Here is a 22,180-nt window from a genome sequence, read left to right as displayed (position 1 = left end):
GATAGAACCATCAGGGGAATAATGAGTGAATATATGTCCAATCAGAATTAGTATCTTGATTTGGGAGTCTACTTCTCATCCATACTTAATGGATGTTTAAAGTTTAAACTTTAAAGATAAAACACATTTCACTAGTACCATCAATGAGCTATTGAAGATGGAAATGTAAAAGATGGGTTGAGGATTGCCAAGTTCAGAGCTTGGGCCTCCATGGCTGGAGGTTCTGGGTTACCGGTGCATTTTTCAAGCACAGTTGCATTTCATTAATTCTGTGTGTTGTAACAGCAGGGCACTCTGGGGTAAAGTGAGGGATTTCCCAAGTGTTCTCTGGTGGGGACAGAGAAGAAAATGAAAACAATTTTCTTTTGAAGTGAAAGCCCAAAAGGAGTTTCCTGAGCCTTTTTGTTTCCCTCTAGATGTTTATTTCCTTCTCTGGGAAATAAAGAGACACACACACACAAAAATGCATCTCTACACACAGTTAATTAGCAAACAAGCTAATCTGACATTAGTTATTCATATGAGCATACCAAGGAATATCACTGAGTAGCATTAGACTACAGTCTTTAATCACATGGGGGGAGTAGTGTGTCCCCTAAGAGAGCAAAAACTCATAGACTTCAAAGAATTATGAACATCTGACCTCCTACATAGTAGAAACCATAAATGTCATCCAGCAATTCCTGCATCAACATCATAATTTCTGCTTCAATTGCAACTTTTGCTTTATAAAGACATCCAAGTCTTAATTTAGAGATCTCTTGAGCAATGTCAGAATGCCTGGTAACAGGGACTTAATCAGGACTGAATAGTCAGTGAATACTCGCTACTGGCTCAGGAAAAGTCGAAATAAAATGTCCGTGATCTCAAGCAGTACCTCTCACCACAGTCAAAATAGGAAAGGCTACCCAGTACAGTGGCATCTGTTCTCCGGCTGCTTGAAAGAACACTATATACAGAAAAGCCTTTGAAATCCAATACACAAGGTCTTTTTTGGCAAGGAATAAAGAGCTAGCTTTCCTAATCATGGTGTTTTAAATTTCTGTCTCTCCTTAGAACGAAGCAACAGAAAGTCCCCCACAGTTAGCAGTAACTTAAAACTTCTTGGTCTTCCCCACTGTCTTGGATTTTATTAAACCATTTATTAAAAAATTAATAGTCATTCCAGCATACCCTCCATATCAACTGTCCTCCTTGTTAACACTTAGCAATGGGAGAAATAACATAATGTGTTTAATAAAGAGTGCCCATATTTTAAGCAGGCCTCAAGATACTTTCCATTGAAGGTCAATACACTGTTAACGAAAAGACAACTATAATAGAGAAAATATCTGCATCAACTATTCCCCTCTATAACCTTTAATCACTGAAATTCCTTCAAAATATGATGTAGTTTGGGGGTTAATTAATACCTCCAAAAAGTCAGAACTCTAATAAACCTAAACATGTCATATACAGATGGCTGCTCCAGTATATATGAAATTTCCCTCTTGGCTTTGGATGTGAGTTATTGAAAAGAGGGTCATGGAAAGAATAGTTAAACCAGTGCTTCAGCTTCTATGAGGCTGATTGAGGAAGATAAAATAACTTTTAGGAAGAATTGCCTTGTAAAAATCCATAATATTACTGAAGTGCCATGTGAGTTACAGCACAATATAGCTGAAGTGGCACTTCCATTTCAAGATCCTGCTTTCAAATACTTGTAATTTTCATAGCATGTAGAAAATACGGCTGAAAATTCTATATATGTTTTCGATTTGTATGCAACATTTAAGGCTTCTCCGCATTTTCTGGTCTAAGACCACCTATTACAAATTAATCTATAGTTTAAAATGTCATAAGTGCAGTTCAAAATGTCATAAACACACTAAGACATATTATATTACAGGAATGTGAGACTACTGTTCAAATAATAACAGGTGGAAATAATAACCACTTTCCTTCATCCACTTATAAACCACAATCCCGCCAAATGTCCTTCCCGAGAAGACAGGAGAAAAGAATTTTTGCTTCCAAAACCAGACAAAATTCATGTTGTCATGTGTTTCCTGAGTTTTTCTTAAAACTGCTGGTAAACTGTGACCATAAGCAAAGCTTTTGTAACAAAGAGAGGAAAACTTTGCATAGCTCTGGATTTAATTTCCTTAATCCCCAGCAATCTAAATCCTACTTATCTGAAGAAGTGACCATATGACAGAGGGACAAGCAGAATATTTTTCTTCATGCTTTTAGGAAGATGCAGTGGATGTATTGGGTTTACATGACAAGGTTTTGGTAGCAGTGGGGCTACAAGGGTGGCTTCTGTAAGAAGATGCCAGAAGCTTCCCCCATGTCAGACAGAGCCAATGCTAGCAAGCTCCAAGACAGACCCGCCGCCGGCCAAAGCTGAGCCAATCAGCAATGGTGGTAGCACCTCTGCGATAATACATTTAAGAAGGTGAAAAAACTGCTGTGCAACAGCAGCCGAAAGAGAAGAGTAAGACTATGTGAAAGAAACAACTCTGCAGACACCAAGGTCAGTGAAGAAGGAGGGCAAGGATGAGGTGCTCCAGGCACTGGAGCAGAAGTTCCCCTGCAGCCCATGATGAAGACCATGGTGAGGCAGCTTGTCCCACTGCAGCCCATGGAGATCCACAGTGGAGCAGATATTCACCTGTAGCCAGTGGAGGACCCCACTCCAGAGCAGGTGGATGCACCTGAAGGAGACCCTGTGAAAAGCCCACACTGAAGCAGGCTCTTGACAGGACCTGTGGTCCTGTGGAAAGGAGCCCACCATGGAAAAGGTTTTCTGGCAGGACCTGTGACCTCGTGGGGGACCCACGTTGGAGCAGTCTATTCCTGAAGGACTGCACCCCGTGAAAAGGACCCGTGCTGGAACAGTCCATTAAGAACTTCAGCCCATGGGAAGGATCCTCATTGGAGAAGTTCATGGAGGACTGTTTCCCATGGGAGGGACCCCATGCTGGAGTAGGTGAAGAACATGGGGAGAAAGCAGTGGCTGAGACAGCACACAATGAACTCACCACAACCCCCATTCCCTGTCCCCCCTGCACTGCTCTCAGGGAGGTGGTAGAGAGTTTGGGAGTGAAATTGAGCCCAGGAAGAAGGGAGGGGTGGGAGAAAGGTGTTTTAAGATTTGGTTTTATTTCCCATTATCCTACTCTGACTTTTGATTGGCAATAAATTAATTGTTGAGTGATCCCTCTGTCCTTATCTTGATCCACAAGCCTTTTGTCATGTTTTCTCCCCCTGTCCGGTTGAGGAGGGGGAGTGATAGAGCACCTTGGTGGGCACCTGGCATTCAGCCAAGGTCAACTCACCACAGCACACAGCAGCACTTGAAAAGGATAAGTACATGTACAGTTCCCATTCAGCAGTCAAGGGCTATAGCTAGCATTTTCAAGTGTATTAATTCAGGATTGGACACCAAAGTGCCTACCTGAAATGTAGGCTAGTGCTGTAAGTTGGAAAGCATCTGTAGCTCCTGATGCATCTCTCTGGCACTGCTGAAGCTCTGTACCCCCATCACTGCTAATGATAATGTCTGTCTGGGAGCCTGGGAGTTTAACATGCAAGAGCCTGGACTGTGAAGTCTCAAAATTGCTCTTCACATCCACTTTGAAAATTAGTTTGTGTGTGCAAACTAAGAGTGTACAGTAGAGAACTGTCTATGAGTAATTATCCTGCTATAAATCCCTATCTTCCACAATTTACTTTCCACAAAGTTCTGTAAAGAGGATTTAAATACCTACACGAACACTTTTGCCTATATTTCCCAGCCAAATGTCAACAAGCCTTGACGCACCCTAAGCAATAGCAGTATAGACATTTCACCCCCCTGAATTATGTATGCATAGTAAAAGTGAAGTTGATTCATTTAGGCTGTTGAAGAGAAGATAAGCACAAGTCTCCACGCTATATTTCTGCTAGCAGAATTCTCTTTTCTATATATACAGGGTAAAACAATTTGGATTTTCACTTCTCTTCCTTCATAACTCATTCATCTATTTTAATTAAAGTTTTAAGTGACCTGAGCCCTGAAATAAAGGATTCAAACAGAAACTCAGAGAGGGAAAGAGCATGCAGGAAGCATGCTGTGTTTATAACAGTACATTCACAAATATCACCAAGTAGGTCACCCACATTTTTGCACAGCAATCCAAAAATACACATGTGCTCACAAACCTGAGCAAATGAGGACACAGCTAATGTTATTGCTTCTTCCTTTATCCAAGCTCTTGTCAGCACAGCAGTCCACAAACTCTGGCCATGCCAAAAGCAGTCCCAGATTTCTCTGATATCTTTCTCTAGCAATAAAACAGAGATTTATGTGGTTAAACCTGCAGAAGAAAAAGAAATATCATCCTAGATGACTAAATCACGGTTTCTGGTGGGTAGCTTAGTAACTGAACTCTTTATGTCCTTAAGGACTACTCAAACCATTTGTTTTCATTTTCTTGATATCCTGTCAGTGTAACATAACTGGATGTGCTGCTCTGCTTGTTATTTTCTGGGATGAAAATGTCTGTCTTTGCTAAGGAACCTTAAGAGACAATGAATAATAAGTTAGAGGAATAGACCCAGTCGTGTGATCTATCAGGAAAGAACATTTGCTCATAAGCCCACTTACAAACCACAGAAGTCAGTGGAAATCTCAGGAGCTAGGCCATTCATGTGGGAGGAACTATAACATGTTCTCTTTATGCTCCCTGAAAAAAAAAGATTCATTTGATGAAATTGTAGCACTTTTTGGGGACTGGTTCTTTTAGAAATGGTGATTTTTTTTTATACACAGAATAGCTGCTCAACTGTTTAATGCTTTCCTACTTTTATGCTTTCATTCTCCCTGTATTGCCAAGGAGGTGGCAATCATTGTGACGATATTACAGACTTCAGGAGAAAGCAATAATACCTGAGATATTGGCAGTGCAATGGGTTAAAACATTAAGTCACCCAGACCTTTCAATTCAGGCACAATGAGCTAGGATTTTTGGCTTAGGGAACAAGTGAACACAGGTTCAATGATTTCACCCTAGCCTCTAGTGGACATTAATCCACATCACAAAACCGTCAGGCAATTTGTCAGAGTAATTATAAACACCTCAAAAGATAATCTGAGACTAGTGAGCTCTGAGGGTGGTGCTGGACAGGAATCGCTGTTTCTTTTCACACAGAGTTTGCACTGTGTATGGTGCCAACATCACCCACTCCAAGTATTATTACTAGATACTCATTTTCATTCACAGACCTGCCTGTAAAAGTGATAAGAGGGAAAATTATGAAAGCGAATATTCTGAAACTTATATACATATACAGCAAACCAGAACTGCTTATAACAACAAGGGTGGAGATGCAGTCTGTAGCAGCATAATATTAGAGCTACAGTCTCCCAGAGACTTTATGCACCTGAGAATCCTACTGGAAAAAAATTTCTCCTCTGCTTCCTCCTTGCTCCCAGGGGATGATAAGTTACTGCTAGCCTAAGAGTGCTCAGTTCCACACTTAGACCTTTAACAGTAGTTCTACTGTAAGGATCAATAGAAAAGTGGCTGTACGGAGAGCATTTCCTCATCCATTTCCTAGCCCCTACTCTGGTAAAGGAATAGCTGAGTGAAGATCCTAGCTTCCTCCAAAATGACAAGACTAAATAACTTCTCAAAGCTGTCACATCACATTATGTCCTTGAAAATACTGAACAGCCCAAACAAGAGTCTAGGATTTAACCTTTTCCTTCTGTGTAGTTCTCACTCATGAGAAAAGCACTGGGAAAAAAATTACCTTCTTATTCTGTTAATTTCTAAAAGCATCCCTTTTTTTTAAAAAAAAAAAAAAGTGCTACTGGGGGAAAATGAAACAAAACAAAGCCAAACACAAACTTTATGGGTTCTTGATGCATTACTATTTGGCAATGTTATTCCTAAATCCAAATCACTTCTATCTCTCAGGAATAGTGTAGAAAATCCTTGAAACAGGAATGGTTACCCATATAATCAGACTTCCGGTTAGAAGTCTATTTCTTTACTAGTTTATAATCTGTTATTGTAGCACAAATTTGGATTTAGAAAGACATTTAACCAGAAGAATATGTATAATTAGCTTCAGTTATTTTTAAAAGGAACAATACTATTTCTCTAAGATCTAATCCCAATTTTGTATAGTTCCTTTTAAAAATGTTTTTAACATGTTTGCAGGTTTTAGGAGCAAAACCCAAAGTTCTTCATCAAATTCTTGTATTTCTTTATAATGCTACAATTCCAACTGATATGACCCTCAGTAATGCCTATCACAAGTGTAAAATAGACACTGAGATAGCAGTTATGTTAATGCACATCCATCAAGATCAACATGGCAGACTCATTGTCACACCACTAGTCCTGCAATTTGTGCGTCACTTTGGATCTAGCTTTTCTTCCAGGCATTCACATCTGTGTTGTACCATACCATGTTTTATGATACAGGACACCCAAGACATTACTTTTTCTGTCTGTCCCATCACAGCCAAAGCTCTTCTGTATGTCCTCCATATTTCACATGCTGGTTTTTGTGAATCATCTTTAAAAATGCTGTGTTGACAGGTTCACAGAAAGTTGAACGTGTCCTTTTCTATGTGTCATTGTAACTTGGCACTTGCTCACTATAGTCCTTTTTTTCCTTTTTTTCATAGCATCAGTCAGCAACTCCTACTTTCAAATACCATTAACTATCTTCACCGTACTAGGTTCATAAGATACACAGTAAAACCCTTGGCTGCAATGTCTAATCTGAGACTGTCGTCACCCTGACCAGCCATCTGTCAGATTTTCCACTACCTCCTTCTCATATTATATTGCTCTCTCAGCACAAGAAATATTACTGTATCTGTCCATCTTTAAAACCCACCACTTCCATGATGCCCATAATCTCTTCTACTGTAATTAAATAGGGGCTTGCTTTAACAGATGCTTTTTACTCTCTCCATATGTGTTTCATTACTGTCTATTTCACCCACTTGGTGTCATTCGCCCTACCTGAGGGACAATCTTCTCTTCACGTATTTGCTTCAAATATTTCCACCTATCGAGGACCCCTTCCTGGCCCTCTTTGATCACAAACATGAAATAAGTATTGTTCAGTCTGGGATTTATGCTGAGAACTCATTATGCAATTTTTCTAAGAGTACTCCACCTACTCATCCTGGAGCACAACAAAAAATACAATTTAAGAATTGCACAGGGTTGTTATAACCTTGAAGCAATGAAGTTGTAGCCTGTTCCAACAACACAGTTGTAGTTGGTTTGCTTTGTGACATCAAGAAGTTACAAAATATTGTGTATCCCTGTATAAATAAGCATATCCATAGCCATTTTTAAGCCCAATTGTGTAAAGTCCCAGTAACCTGAGACTAAGCCTGTCTATAGTAATGACCTGTCAGAGACACAGCAGGAGCCCCTGAGAGCACAGGCTGGCAGAGGTCTGGAAAGCCCAGGAATGGGATGGTACTAGCAGCTCCAGGGCCAGTCACACAAATGTCCAGTTGCTGATATACACCTGTGTAACAACAGAATGAAGCTGCATGTAAATGATACAACCGGTGGAGCTGCCTTAGAAATGTATCGATTACAACAAAAACAATCAGTCATGCTGGTGCCACCCCTCAGAAACAAGAGCTAGTCACATTAGAACCCTGTACTGCATGGCCACTTTTGTAAGTATCATCTTTTCATTGTTCAGGTGCAATTATATTTTAATATTTGGTTTAACATGTTATTGATTCTGCTTAGTAGGTCTGGCTACCTACCCTTTTGGGCTAGCTGTTAAATCTAAATACCACAGGGTGCCTCTGAGGAGAAGAAACTGGACTCCACACAACCCAATGTGAATCAAAGTGAAGACGCTTTATTAAGCATAGGCTGTCCCTTTTATACATTTGTACTTTCCCTGGCTGCAAGCATGTGCATTGCTATTGGTTAATATTACTGTCCACGCTTCAAGCACACTCTTCTTTGATATGTTGATTGGTTACTGCTTTGCCACTGGTCCTTTTTTGATTGGCTCTACCAGTTCCTGTTTCTTCTCCTCCGTGTCCGGCTCCCCTCGGCTACTTCCTCAATTCTTGTTTGCTCAGCTGCTGCTTTTCCCCATTTCTTCTCTCCAAGGTCAGTTCAATGATACTAACTACATGACTCTCGTCACGCAGCTAGGCCCTCACTCTATACTTTCATACATCTGGCTCATTACATGACCATTCTCCTCCAGAAACCCCTCTACATGCCTCCATCAGGCCATTTGAGCTAAAGGAAGCATTGTATCTCCAGCAGCACTGTATGTACACGATTGTGAACACTTTCTACCAAGATTTACAATCAATGAAGCTTAGCCTGCGTACATAGTTGTTGTCTGATGGGAGGATGCTTGCAGATTTCATACTATGCACCATTAAGTCTGGTGGGAAAGCCCCTAATATCTCACCATTCTTCAGAAAGATGGGGACCATGGAGGCAGCTCTTAGAAAGGCACTTGGATGTCACGCTTGAAACCATGGAAAGGATGAATGCCACAGACAAATCAAAGTACAGGAAGTACTGCCAAGCAGAGAAAGCATCAGTACATAAACATCAGTGCAAAACAAACATTTAAATCAAAACTGATATAGCTGTGGTAGAATAAGGAAAGGACTACTAGAGGCAGCCACGTGACTAGTTACTGGGTGACATCTTCCATGGCTGTGGTCTGTAAAGGCCCTAGGATCATAAATTTTAGACTTTCATGACTTCACCCTGTGAGAGACTGAAATGTAAAGTGATTATCTCAAAGTTTGCTTGTGTGCGCCATCTTGACTGAATAGATGGTGGCACTGTGGAATCCACAAGCCTGGTGATGCAGTACACCACTCTTCTGCTTATCAGTTTCTAACCATTGTCCAGGCTGAGCGAGCAGCCCACTAAGAACATCCTGTTTACTCCAAGTGATAAGCGAGGCCTAAGGTGTGTAAACAGTGTATGAGTCGTATGTGTATATGCAAAACTGTAACCACACCATTGCCAAGACACCATTGTCAAGACGACAAAACCCACTTCCTTACCTACGTGGTATAAAGGAAGACCACCCCCAAGATACGGTGCCGGACCACCACCAGAAGACTGAACACCGAAGACAAACAGAGGACCTGCGGGATGCTGATGGATCCTGGGTGGTGACTATCCTATCCTTGCTATAGTGTCTGTAATCTCAGCCTATTTTTCCTTCTGTCTCTTGGTTTCTTTTCTGTGTCTTTCCTCCTCTTTCACAAAATATCGTTATCCAGTTCTCATTTTCCAAGTAAACATAAGCAACTGTGAAACAATATCATGCCTCGTTTGTGCTTTATCTTCGTCTCAAGGATCAACTAAGAACCCTTTCATAAGGGAGGAGAATTTCTGCTCCTGAGTGCACCAGGAGGGAAAGGGGGGGGAAATTATTTTTAGGGGGCTCTAACCCATATGGGTGGGGCTGACCGTGGAGTTTTTAGGGGGCTGCAAACCGTGGGCATGGGGGAGCTGACCACGGAGCTTTTAGGGGGCTCTGACCCATGCTGGCTGGGCAGGGCTGACCGAGGAGGGCTGCAATCTGATCAAACGTAGCTGGTGAACCTCCCCTCCGGTGGAACTTTATCGGTTCTTGACACACCCAAAAAGCTTCCATATTGGTGAATCTGTGGGATGACGGTCAACTAAACAGTGCAAACCAAGGCAGCACAACTAATGACCTGAATAGTGAAAAGGCTGCCAGCCTCCTGAAGAGGATGAAAAGCAGCAAACTGACCCCAAATTGAATTAGATTGCTTCAGGAATTTATAAGTAGTTTTGTTAAAAATAAGAATGTGGTTAGTGGAAAAGAGCAGAAGCTCAATGACACTACCCATTAAACTTCAGTAAGAACCTCCCAAGAAATACAATCAGATGCTTCTGTTCGAAAGTGCCTTTATTTCCATTATTTAGCCATGGCCAGACAAAAGAATCAACACTGAATAAAACATGGCATACCAGATCCTTTAAAGCTTTATATAAGGCAAGCCTTGTGCTTTGCCCAGTGCTTGTGCAAAGCTGTTAAGTGTTAATGCATATAATCTATCTAGCCAGCTAACTAGTTTAATCCATCACACAGTGTGTGAAAACATAAAAGCAACCCAGCTGTGACAAGTTAATAGTAGGGTTAGGCAGTAAAACGTTAACAAAAACACTCTTTGATTAATGATCCTGAATTGTCCAGCTCTAGTATAGATGGCTTTTGTCTAGGTTTATTTAGTGGCCAAAGAATGCAAAATACATCTGGTTATTTAAAGCATTATACCAGATCAGAAGTGTTGCCCCATACTGATAAAACCTGGAGAAAATACCACATTTTCATGGGGAGTAAAAGTGACAATTTCTATAACTAGGTCTTCTTCAGAGGAAGAGAAAGATTTAAAATACACCAGACTCAGGGGTCATTCCAGTAATACCTGCAATAGAGGGCATGCTGTAATTTGAATAAAATAAGAACCATGCCAAACTATTACTCCAAGAGTGAAGCAAAACCTTCTTTGACCTCTAAAACCTGCAAAACACTTCACTTTCCTTGTATCTTAGTTTCCATTTCCGTAAACCTCCATAAGCAGTTTCCAAACAGGATCAGAAGAAAAACTTCATGAAATGTAAGAAGAAAACTTGTTTTCTTGACATCTCTCAAATCTGTGGTGTTTTGCATACTCCACTTGAGTATCAAATAAACACACATACTTTGAGATATATCAGTGCACTGAACAGTCAACATTCCTTCTCCTTTAGTGCATAGAGCATTTCCTGTTAAAAACACCATTGAATGAATACACACAACACAATCTCTATGACCTCGGGGTCTTGGAAGCTTGGGACAGAGCCTCCCAATCTGAGGAATTCAGGCATCTGTTGCATCCTAAGGGAATGCTGCAAGCATCAAGGTGTAGTGCTTAATTACCTCCTCTTGATATTTTGCCTCCCAAATAGGTGTCCTACCACTCTGCAAAATACATTTAATAAGGTATAAGTTATTCCTAAGTATGCCTCCTGTTGGAACTGTTTGGAGACTGAATGTGTAACAAGCAAAGGGCAACGAAAGAAGCTAATAAACTACCTGTAAGACCTTTTACATTTGCTGAGCAATATGAATGACCCAAGAAAAAAGTCTTCTACATACGAGGTAATTTGTAATAAAAAGTAGAACAAGCCTGTAGAAAGTGAAAAGAAATCTTTTTTTCTGCACTGCAAATAACTGCATGGGTTCTACTACTGTAAAACAACAAAGTGCATGACTTGGGTAAAATGCTTTCCTAGCCTAGAAAATGAGATTAACAGTGAAGTTTGTTTTTCTTGCTTGTGCATAGTGCCCAATATAGCAAGCTTTCAATTTGAGCTGTTTGATAATGCTAACCCTTCTGACCTGCATAACTGGTCAGTGTGTGGGATTCCATGAGTAGGTTGCAGTGGAAAGTGAAAATGATGAACATGTCTTTCCTCTGAGGAACAAGAACAGTTATCGGCAAAGAACACAACATCCCATTTCCCTGAACACAGAAGGAATCAAGCAACTGGAGATGGTTACTTCAATCACAACTTCAAACATCCTTCCAGCCATTACCCAGCACACTGAGCATTCTCTTTGCTGTAACACCGTGTGTGTGATTTCTCTCAATGTTTATGCCTTGTTGCTCATTCTCTAACCCTTCATTGCCACCTTCTCCATTTTCTGTCATATAGGTCTCTATCCAAACATAATTAAATAAGTCGCATTTCACTCTCCACTGGTTAAGTTTTGAATAACGTTCATTCTTATCTTTGGTGAGTTGTGGTGAAGTGTACAACGACTTCATAAAAGGAACTTACCTCTTCATAAGCAATGTGATAACTAACACTGATTGATGCATGAAACAGTTCAAAACAAGTCTGTAACAAAAGAAAATGCATCGATGATTGCATCAGTGTTCACTTCTGACATCACAGGGTCTAATTCAAACACGTTATATTGGTCCTACTGCAGTGGCCTGTAACAGCAGTTGCAGGTATAGAGACTTGAAACCAGAATATGTTTCTTAGCCAGCTGTAGATGTATGGATTTTTGTTGTTGTTCTTGTTTTGGTGATGGCTTTGAGGCAAACTAACTGTGAAAGTCTGTACATAAAAAGTGAAAAATCAAGCTTGGAATATCTGGCAAATTTTTAGCAGAGTAATACCACAGCTTAATTGTCAACATAGCAACTAGAAACATGGAAAAGCTGTCATGTTAAAGTGACAATGTGACATGCCTGTAAGTAGCACAGGACTCCTAAAGAGAACTAAATTGGCTTGCCTGTTTGTAGCTATCGATGAGAAACTGCCTGCTGTAGTACTCTTTCTATCAGTAGCGGCTGACAGCATGATATTTTCATCTACCATTTTTGAATGGGGAGCATACCCACCATCTCATCTAACACACATAGACATGTAACTGTGTCTACAAATGAACAAGGAACTGATAGTAAATTGGAGTCAAAAGTTTTCAAAATGGCTGTGTTAGAGAAGGATATAACCAATACAGCGTTGAATCTCCAGGGAAAGGAAGGAATACTTCGTCAGTGACTGCTTCTGATAGTTGATAGTTCAAGACTCCTGTTACCTGACAGTGTAGTCTGGGCACCCACATTCAAAGTTACATACTGAGACACCAGTGTCCTATGACGTCTAAAGGATAACACTAGCCTACTGCTGCTGCTAATCCTTCAAGCACCTTTTAGTGATAAAAAAGTTCAGTGGGTCAAGCTAACATAGCCAGCTGTCTCCAAACAAACACTTAAGAAAGTCCTTTGAGATGTGTCAGATTACAAGCAATGATTTGGAGCATCATCTACACCAAGTAACTGTAAGTGCTACTGGCAATGTCCAATTACCTGCTGACACAAACTCACAAAACACCACAACCGTGATGTGATAAACCAGCTTGCAAAACCATCTCCCAGTAGAACGTAGTTGAATATTCCCACAAATGAAAACAAGCTCAGACTTCACAACTAAATATATGTGACCCAGATTGGCTGTTTCTTTATCTCTTTTTTTAAAGGTTGGATTTCTATTTCAGCTGTTATGTGGAGTGGCCAGTCCTCATGGGAAAGGCATATTTTCAGTGACATTCAATAAGGAATTCAAAGTAGCCACAAGGACTGGGGAGAGGAGGTACTAGAACTTCCCCATTTTTTTTTGCAGAATATTTTTGTCTGGGCATGATATAATTTATGGCCACTCAGCAGGGAACAAGTAACACAACGATTATGGTAAGGGAAGTATTGTATATGCCTAGCTGCCACAGTTATTCTCAGGCTTTACTTACTAAATAAGAGTGCCCTCCGAGTGAAAGGTTCACATTAAGGGTGGGGCCAATGTTTAAGATGCTAATTCAGTTTCCAAGGAAAAATTACCACACAGAAGGCCATAAAATGCAATTATAATCCCTAAAGACATTAGTTCAAAGGGACACTTGTCCAAGGGAATTTCAATCATGTAGAAAACAATGAATGGATTTTGAAAATCATAGGTGTATCTTTAGAATAGGAGCGCATTCTAGAAAATATCTGCTCTTATTACTGTTTTAACTATAAAATTCTTTTTAAAATATGGTAATTAAAAAGATAGAGGAGAAGACTGCTTTCTTTCCAGATAAAGCACTAGGTGAAGAAACATGTTGGTTCTAATTTTCCTTTGAGTGAGTGAGAATTACAGGAAATATGCTAGGAAGTGTGCTGCAGTTGCAAACATCAGCCCTAAAACTTTAAGGAGAAGCTTTGCCTGACTAAAAGAAAGGAAAATTTCCTCAAAAGACAGGAAAAGGGCGTGAGTGAGAGAAAAGAAAAACTTTAAGCTAAGGCTTTTTTTCAAGAAAAACTTAAGGTTGAGATTTTATGAGGTAACATTTTCCTGAAAAGCTTTAGTCCTTTCCTTGCACTAAACAGGGGTCTAACATAGTGGTTTGCCAGAGTAATAAACTTTCTTTTCAGAGAAAGGAAGGCTTTGCTGCAGCATAAGAATGTAACTGGTTAGTGGAAAAGAACCTGTGATGTCATTTTCCTGTATTATTCCTAGTAACCAGCAACATGCTTTATTAAATACACAGTTTTTATGACAAAGAATACGCTTAACTACAAGCTCTTGTGACATTCACAAAGTACTGAAAATAAACAGAAAGGCATATGAAAGATAATCAGAGAACATTTCAGTGAGTGACTTTGTTCACAAAGAAAGGGAACGAGAATCCAAGCACTGAAGTGCAGAAAACTGGTAAGAAAAGTACAGAAGGAAGCAAAAAGAACATCCTCATATTTGATCAAGCAATGCAGAAGGGGAAAGGGAAGGGGAAGGGGAAGGGAAAAATAAAGGAAATACACCTAGCTGAGAGAAAGGACTGTCACTGTGCTGAGATGTATAATTTTGCATACAGAATTTGACAAGAAATAACAAATCCCAGGCTGCTATAAATTAAAAGCCTGCTATAGGGGAGAGTGAGGGCACTGGGGGCAGAGGAATCAGCAGCAATAAGCTCACTAAAATAGAATATTGTTATTATGTCTGAGGAATAAGAATTCCATATTACAGTATCTTTCAGTGGCTGGGATTGCCTGAAGCTTTCAATCAGTATATTTATTTTTTGTGGGTTAGTGGGCAAAGGACATCTACCAGGCATTGACAGGATTGCAAAGGACTGAAAGGAGCACAGCCTTTCTCTGCTTTCCAGTTATAGAAGCAGCTGATATCCTGCCTGTGTCAATGAGACCTTACTTCCACTGTCACAACCTTTCACTCATGTTGTCCTGAATGATCCTTAGTTATGATCCTTAATTAGAATGATCCTTGGTCAGGGATACAGAATTGAGCTAAGTGGGAAACTTAAGACAAGCCTGAGATCAAAACAATGGTCTAACATGTTCCCATTCTTCTTACTGATGACAAGATATATTACATGTCTAAAATGCAGATTTTGTCCACTTACCAGAAAGGAAGTAGATATATTGTTCAGAGGGAAGGGGTGAACCTACTGATTCAAACTGGTGCCTGTCTCATCTAACAATACAAGAAATGTATGCAGAGCCAAACAGTTCAGTCTCAATGGCAATTTATCCAGGAACAGCTTAAAAAATAGAGAGAAATTACTAAATTCAAGATCGACGAATGTGGTTAATCTTAGGGCTGTTCAGTACCCTTAAATTACTATAGTCTGCTGTTATACACTATAATAGCTTGCTGAGCATTTGTTAACTCCAGCAGAGTATATGTGCAATTATTTCTAATGAAGTCCCCAGCCCCTTAGGAAAAAATAAAAGTCCTTTTGAATTGGTTCTACCTGTTTACTGCATTAAATTTGGAAACAAAAGCCATACATTTTCAAATCTCCCCATACAACAGGGCTCAGAGCGAGATTGGCATGTTTATTTTCAGAAAACCTCCCAAAGCATTTTAGGCATGGCCAAACTAATACATCTCTCCTTGACAGCTGCAGAACTTTTATTTCCTTAGCTAGAGTGTAACAGATTGCTTGCAGTTTAAGTCTCGATGCTTGGGTTGCACTGCAAAATCTGGCTGCCTGCTGGGGTTGTAAAGAGGTTCCATGCAGAGAGGGGAATTCTGGGAACATCTGCCCACATAAACATTATGCAACTAAGGAGTCAAGGCAAGGAACAGTAATTTGTGGGAAGGTGAGAGAAAATAATTTTTTCTCACATATCAGGAGACTTTCTATCAGTTTCATAACATCTCATTCATGTGTGTTTTTTGGTTTGCTTTTTTCACTTTCCTCTATATTGCAGAGTAATTGGAAAAATATAGCTATGATAATACGTTATCAAAATGTTTTAAGCGCACCCATCAAAGCTGACATAAACTTGAACATGTGACATCAGCCAAGCAGACTGCAGGTTTACTGTGTGGTTTCATATCACTCTGCAGAAAGTAAATTGTGCACAGAAAGTGAAACACATAAATTATTTTAGGGATAAACTTACTTCACTTTCAACTTTCCCAGACAATATAAGTCAATTTTAGTCCCAGGTGCTGTTTCTGGAGTTTTAAATGTTTACTGTTCAACAGCCTGTGAATGTATCTTTCCAAGAACAGCTTTTAAAAAATTACAAGGCCTTAAACCACTTGTTCCACCAATATTTCTTTCACACTCATGAACTTAGGTAAACAAAACACACTTTAGGAGTGCAAGAATTCTGCAAGTGTTAAATGGCGCATTTTACTGAATTTGCCTAGGAATATTTTTGTCTGTGTGGTGTTAGATCAAGAATCATTATTGACACAGAGCTGCAGTCAAATCATAGCAGTGACCTTTGGTACTTAAAACAAGGCTTTTCCTCATAAGATCTTAGTTACACACCCAGAACGTGCTAGATGCATTCAGCATATCAGCAGCCTTAATAATTTCACATTGCTTTAGCCAATGTTGAGTTCAATTGTTTTTTTTCGTAATACCCAGATTGACACTATTGTTTTCATGACACAGTCTTATGTACTAGAAGAATAAACAACACCCATCATCTAATGGCCTACAATGTATAGGATGTGCATGCACTAAGTATTCTTTTCACATTGGATTTTCAAAATGCTTTACAACTCCCATTTTGGCACAAAATTACGCCATAAATTGTCTGAATGCAGCACTCTCAGACTGAGCTAGAGTTCTGCAGCCTGAATTTCTGGTCACCAATCCAGAAGGCAGGAAGAATTTTAAGTGTAAACATCTCAGGTGTGCAGGAATAGACTATAAGCACCAGGTAGAAAGCAGTGAAGACATAGGAATTTGATGTTGCAATAATGAGGATATTGCTGTGCAGCTGCCAACTTATTCCCAAAGAGGAGAGGACATAGCTGAGCACTTCAATAACTCAGTGCTCTCAATGATACGTCTTTTCATGAATGTCCATGGTTTGCCCCAAGTACACCCTTCTTTATACTCTATTCTTGGAGCTAAGAAAGCATATGTGCAAGGGGGCTTGAAACATACAATACTGAGGACTAAAAAGCAATCTTAAACTTAATGTTCTCACTTGTGGTTCATATATACCTCAGTGGAAGTGAAAGAATCACAGTCTCAGGAATAAACAGGGAAGGCTGAACTTACTGCTGAGTGTCTTGTGACCTTTTCAAGTACCCTAGAACAGTAATAATTTAGAACTTATAAACAGAGATCCCAGGTGATGTTTGCTCTGAGTAACTCTATTTCATCCTCCACTACAGCACTCAGCAGGTGTCAAAAACAAATTTTACTGAAACTCACATGGATATGGCAGAAGGTTGGAATCTCACCCTAGTTGACAGTATGTTCACCCTTGGTAATCCAAACAAAATAAATTACTGTAAACCTTGGTATGTATGGGGAAGCTCCATTCCAAAACAAGGTTTGCTATATGCACCCATATAATATTACTGCTGCTTTTCAAGAGAGACCTAAACTTTATTTTTTTAAGTAATTGTTAAAATCTGTGCTCTCTGTTCAGATATCTTTGATAAGCACATACTGGTAGTATTAAAAAGTAAAGGATTTTCATGTTTTTACACTCAAAGGTCTCTAGCAATGTTTTGCTTATTTTTCAGCTTACTCCAGGTTTATGTGCGCTGTTTTGGAGCAGTAACTCAGAGTTCCTGAGCTGATGCCTGGCTGTGCATTGGTTTACCCACAGGAGGTGTAGAGTGATTGCCTTTGCATCACTTGTCTTGTTCTGTTTTCTTTCTCTCTTCTTCCATGTGTCCTTAGCTTATTAAAAAATGTTTATCCTAATCCACAAGTTTTCTTGCTTTTACTCTTCCTTTTCTCTTCCCCCATCCTGAGGGAGAAGTGGAGGGGAGTGAGAAAGTGACTGTGTGGTGCTTAGCTGCCTACCAGGGTTAACCTGCAACACTAAGACAATGCATTAAGAATCTTTAAAACAGAAAATCTATGTCAATAATTAAATAGAATTTTTAAGGCATGTTGGCAGGTTTTTTTGTTTTACTGAGTCCACTATATATGAATGCGAAATATTCACTTCTAGTGTTAAATATCAACTGCCTGTTCTCTTGAAAATAATTCGAGAGAGAGAGAACAAGCATGTTGTTAAATTTCTTCACTGGAAGGGTGGTCAGTCACTGGAACAGGCTGCCCAGGGAAGTGGACACAGCATCATGCCTCTCAGAGTTCAAGGAGTGTCTGGACAACTGCTCTCAGTCATATGGTTCCATTTTAGGTAGCCCTGCAAGGAGCAGGGAGTTGGACTCAATGATCTTTATGGGTCCCTTCCAACTTGAGATATTCTATGGTTCTATGAACTAGCAAATTTTTATATATGACCATCATAGCAGTATTCGTTGAGGGGACTACTAATGGCACATCTCACAGATCTTCATGCTGTGAGCCACCCTATTTGTCAGTCCTCTCAGAGCACATGGAAGGAACTATGAGAAGCAGCACAGAAAAAATTCAATAGGCAGCATTCAGTGTTAACCTGCACTCACATTGAAGTGTGGCAAGCTTTCCTGTTTCAGCCTACACTTTCTCTTCATTTAGCCAAGTCAACTTACCAAGTGCTCTGCACGAAATGGCTGGTTTTATAAGACACCAGGCATGACCGTAATACATGGGAAAGGTTTATGTCGTAAGGGCAAAAGGGTTCTGGGGCAGGAATTAGCAGGGCTCATTCGGAGAGCTTTAAACTAGATTCGAAGGGCGATGGGGTAGTAGCTGGGCTTGCACCACTGGGGCAACGCTCTAGTGTTGAGGTAGACCAGGAGGCCTCCCATCCCCCTGGGGTGAAATCGGTGTGCCCAGCTCGCTCCCTGAAATGCCTGTACACCAATGCAAGCAGCATGGGGAATAAACAGGAGGAGTTAGAAATCCGTGTTCGGTCGGGGGGCTATGATTTAGTGGCAATTACAGAGACTTGGTGGGACGCCTCGCATGACTGGAATGCGGTCATGGATGGCTATGTCTTGTTCAGGAAAGACAGGCCACTAAGGAGAGGTGGTGGAGTTGCTCTTTATGTGAGTGAGCAGCTAGAATGTATTGAGTTCTGTCCAGGGGCGGATCAGGAGCGAGTTGAGAGTTTGTGGGTGCGAATTAAGGGGCAGGCTGGCAGGGGTGATACTGTTGTGGGTGTCTATTACAGGCCACCGGATCAGGATGAGGAGGGTGATGAAGCCTTCTACAGGCAGCTGAGAGCAGTCTTGCAATTACAGGGCCTGGTTGTCATGGGGGATTTCAACTACCCTGATATTTGCTGGGAGGCCTACTCAGCCAGCCATCCTCAGTCCAGGAGGTTCCTCCAGTGCATTGATGATAACTTTCTGATGCAAATGGTGGATGAGCCAACTAGGAGAGGAGCGCTGCTGGATCTGATCCTCACTAACAAGGAGGGCCTGGTTGAAGAGGTGAAGGTTGAGGGCAACCTTGGTTGTAGTGACCATGAGATGGTAGAGTTCAGGATCTCATGTGGCAGGAACAGAATAGCTAGCAGAATCACAACCCTGGACTTCAGGAGGGCCAACTTTGGCCTTTTCAAGCAATTGCTAGGGGAAATCCCATGGGACAGGGTACTAGAAGGTAAGGGGGCTCAAGATAGTTGATTAGCATTCAAGGACTGCTTCTTTCGAGCTCAAGATCAGAGCATCCCAACAGGTAGGAAGTCAAGGAAGGGTAGCAGGAGACCTGCATGGTTAAGCAGGGAACTGCTGGGCAAACTCAAGTGGAAGAAGAAGGTATACAGATCATGGAAGGAGGGGCTGGCCACTTGGGAAGAATATAAGTCTGTTGTCAGAGGATGTAGGGAGGCAACTAGGAAAGCTAAGGCCTCCTTGGAATTAAACCTTGCAAGAGAGGTCAAGGACAACAGAAAGGGCTTCTTCAAATACATTGCAGGTAAAACCAACACTAGAGGCAATGTAGGCCCACTGATGAATGAGGTGGGGGCCCTGGAGACAGAGGATAAAAAGAAGGCGGAGTTACTGAATGCCTTCTTTGCCTCTTTCTATACTGCTGGAGGCTGTCCTGAGGAGCCCTGGACCCCTGAGGCCCCAGAAGAAGTCAGGATAGAGGAGGAATCTGTCTTGGTAGATGAGGGCTGGGTCAGGGACCAATTAAGCAATCTGGACGACCATAAATCCATGGGCCCTGATGGGATGCACCCGTGGGTGCTGAGGGAGCTGGCAGAGGTCATTGCTAGGCCACTGTCCATCATCTTTGCTAAGTCGTGGGCAACGGGAGAGGTGCCTGAGGACTGGAGGAAAGCGAATGTCACTCCAGTCTTCAAAAAGGGCAAGAAGGAGGACCCGGGTAACTATAGACCAATCAGCCTCACCTCCATCCCCGGAAAGGTGATGGAACAACTTGTTCTTGGTGCTGTCTCTAGGCACATCAAGGAGAGGGGGATCATTAGGGGCACTCAGCATGGCTTCACCAAGGGGAAGTCATGCTTAACCAACTTGATAGCCTTTTCTGAGGACATAACCCGGTGGATAGATGATGGTAAAGCTGTGAATGTGGTCTATCTCGATTTCAGTAAAGCGTTTGACACGGTCTCCCACAGCATCCTCACAGCTAAACTGAGGAAGTGTGGTCTGGATGATCGGGTAGTGAGGTGGATTATGAACTGGCTGAAGGAAAGAAGCCAGAGAGTGGTGGTCAATGGGACAGAGTCCAGTTGGAGGCCTGTGTCTAGCAGAGTCCCTCAAGGGTCGGTACTGGGACCAGTACTATTCAATATATTCATTAATGACTTGGATGAGGGAATCGAGTGCACTGTCAGCAAGTTCGCTGATGACACAAAACTGGGACGAGTGGCTGACGCGCCGCAAGGCTGCGCAGCCATTCAGAGAGACCTGGACAGGCTGGAGAGTTGGGCGGGGAGAAATGTAATGAAATAGAACAAGGGCAAGTGTAGAGTCCTGCATCTGGGCAAGAACAACCCCACGTATGAGTACAAGTTGGGGGCAGACCTGTTGGAGAGCAGCGTAGGGGAAAGGGACCTGGGGGTCCTAGTGGACAACAGGATGACCACGAGCCAGCAGTGTGGCCTTGTGGACAAGAAGGCCAATGGCATCCTGGGGTGTATTAGAAGGGGTGTGGTTAGCAGGTCAAGAGAGGTTCTCCTCCCCCTCTACTCTGCCCTGGTGAGGCCGCATCTGGAATATTGTGTCCGGTTCTGGGCCCCTCAGTTCAAGAAGGACACGGAACTGCTAAAGAGAGTCCAGCGCAGAGCCACGAAGATGATTAAGGGGGTGGAACATCTCCCTTCTGAGGAGAGGCTGAGGGAGCTGGGTCTCTTTAGCTTAGAGAAGAGGAGACTGAGGGGTGACCTCATTAATGTTTATAAATAGGTAAAGGGCAAGTGTCATGAGGATGGAGCCAGGCTCTTCTCAGTGACATCCATTGACAGGACAAGGGACAATGGGTGCAAGCTGGAACACAGGAGGTTCCACATAAATATGAGGAAAAACTTCTTTATGGTGAGGGTAACTGAACACTGGAACAGGCTGCCCAGAGAAGTTGTGGAGTCTCCTTCTCTGGAGACATTCAAAACCCGCCTGGACGTGTTCCTGTGTGACATGATCTAGGTAATCCTGCTCTGGCAGGGGAATTGGACTAGATGATCTTTCGAGGTCCCTTCCAATCCCTAACATTCTGTGATTCTGTGATTCTGTGAAAGACCTGAGCAGCCCTGCAGCATGCATGTCAGGGCTTACAATTCCCTTGCTGGTACAGAGCTAAAGTATGTGTTTCTTAGGTGGTGTTCATGACAAAACAGTCCCCAGTTTGTCCCTTTGCCTCATCCAAGGTCCAATAGCCCTGTCGGATTTACGGTGTTACCTGGAGCTGCTGAAACTAGCTAAATTCAGAGATAAAAAGGCAGCTAGTCCTTCACTTCAGATTCACTTCACTGTTATTTATTTACTTACCCTGGGTGACTGACCTGTAGAAGAAAAACATAAAACATTTCCATGCCCTACAGGTATCCTTTTAGCCCAAAGGAAGGTCTTTCTGAAGCCACTGAGCTATCTCACGCAGTATTACCTCTGCTTTTGACATGCATTCACCTTCTTCACCAATGCTATCCTGATAGGCTGAAAGCAAAGCCCAGAGGCTGACCCAGGCAAGACCAAACATCTGAGACCTTTCGTCAGGTGGCTTCTGCTTAGGCACTTCAGGGTAAATT

This window comes from Nyctibius grandis, chromosome Z, assembly GCF_013368605.1.
Source record: "Nyctibius grandis isolate bNycGra1 chromosome Z, bNycGra1.pri, whole genome shotgun sequence".
NCBI classification, from domain to species: Eukaryota; Metazoa; Chordata; class Aves; order Nyctibiiformes; family Nyctibiidae; genus Nyctibius; species Nyctibius grandis.
Note: the sequence above shows the minus strand (reverse complement) of the source record.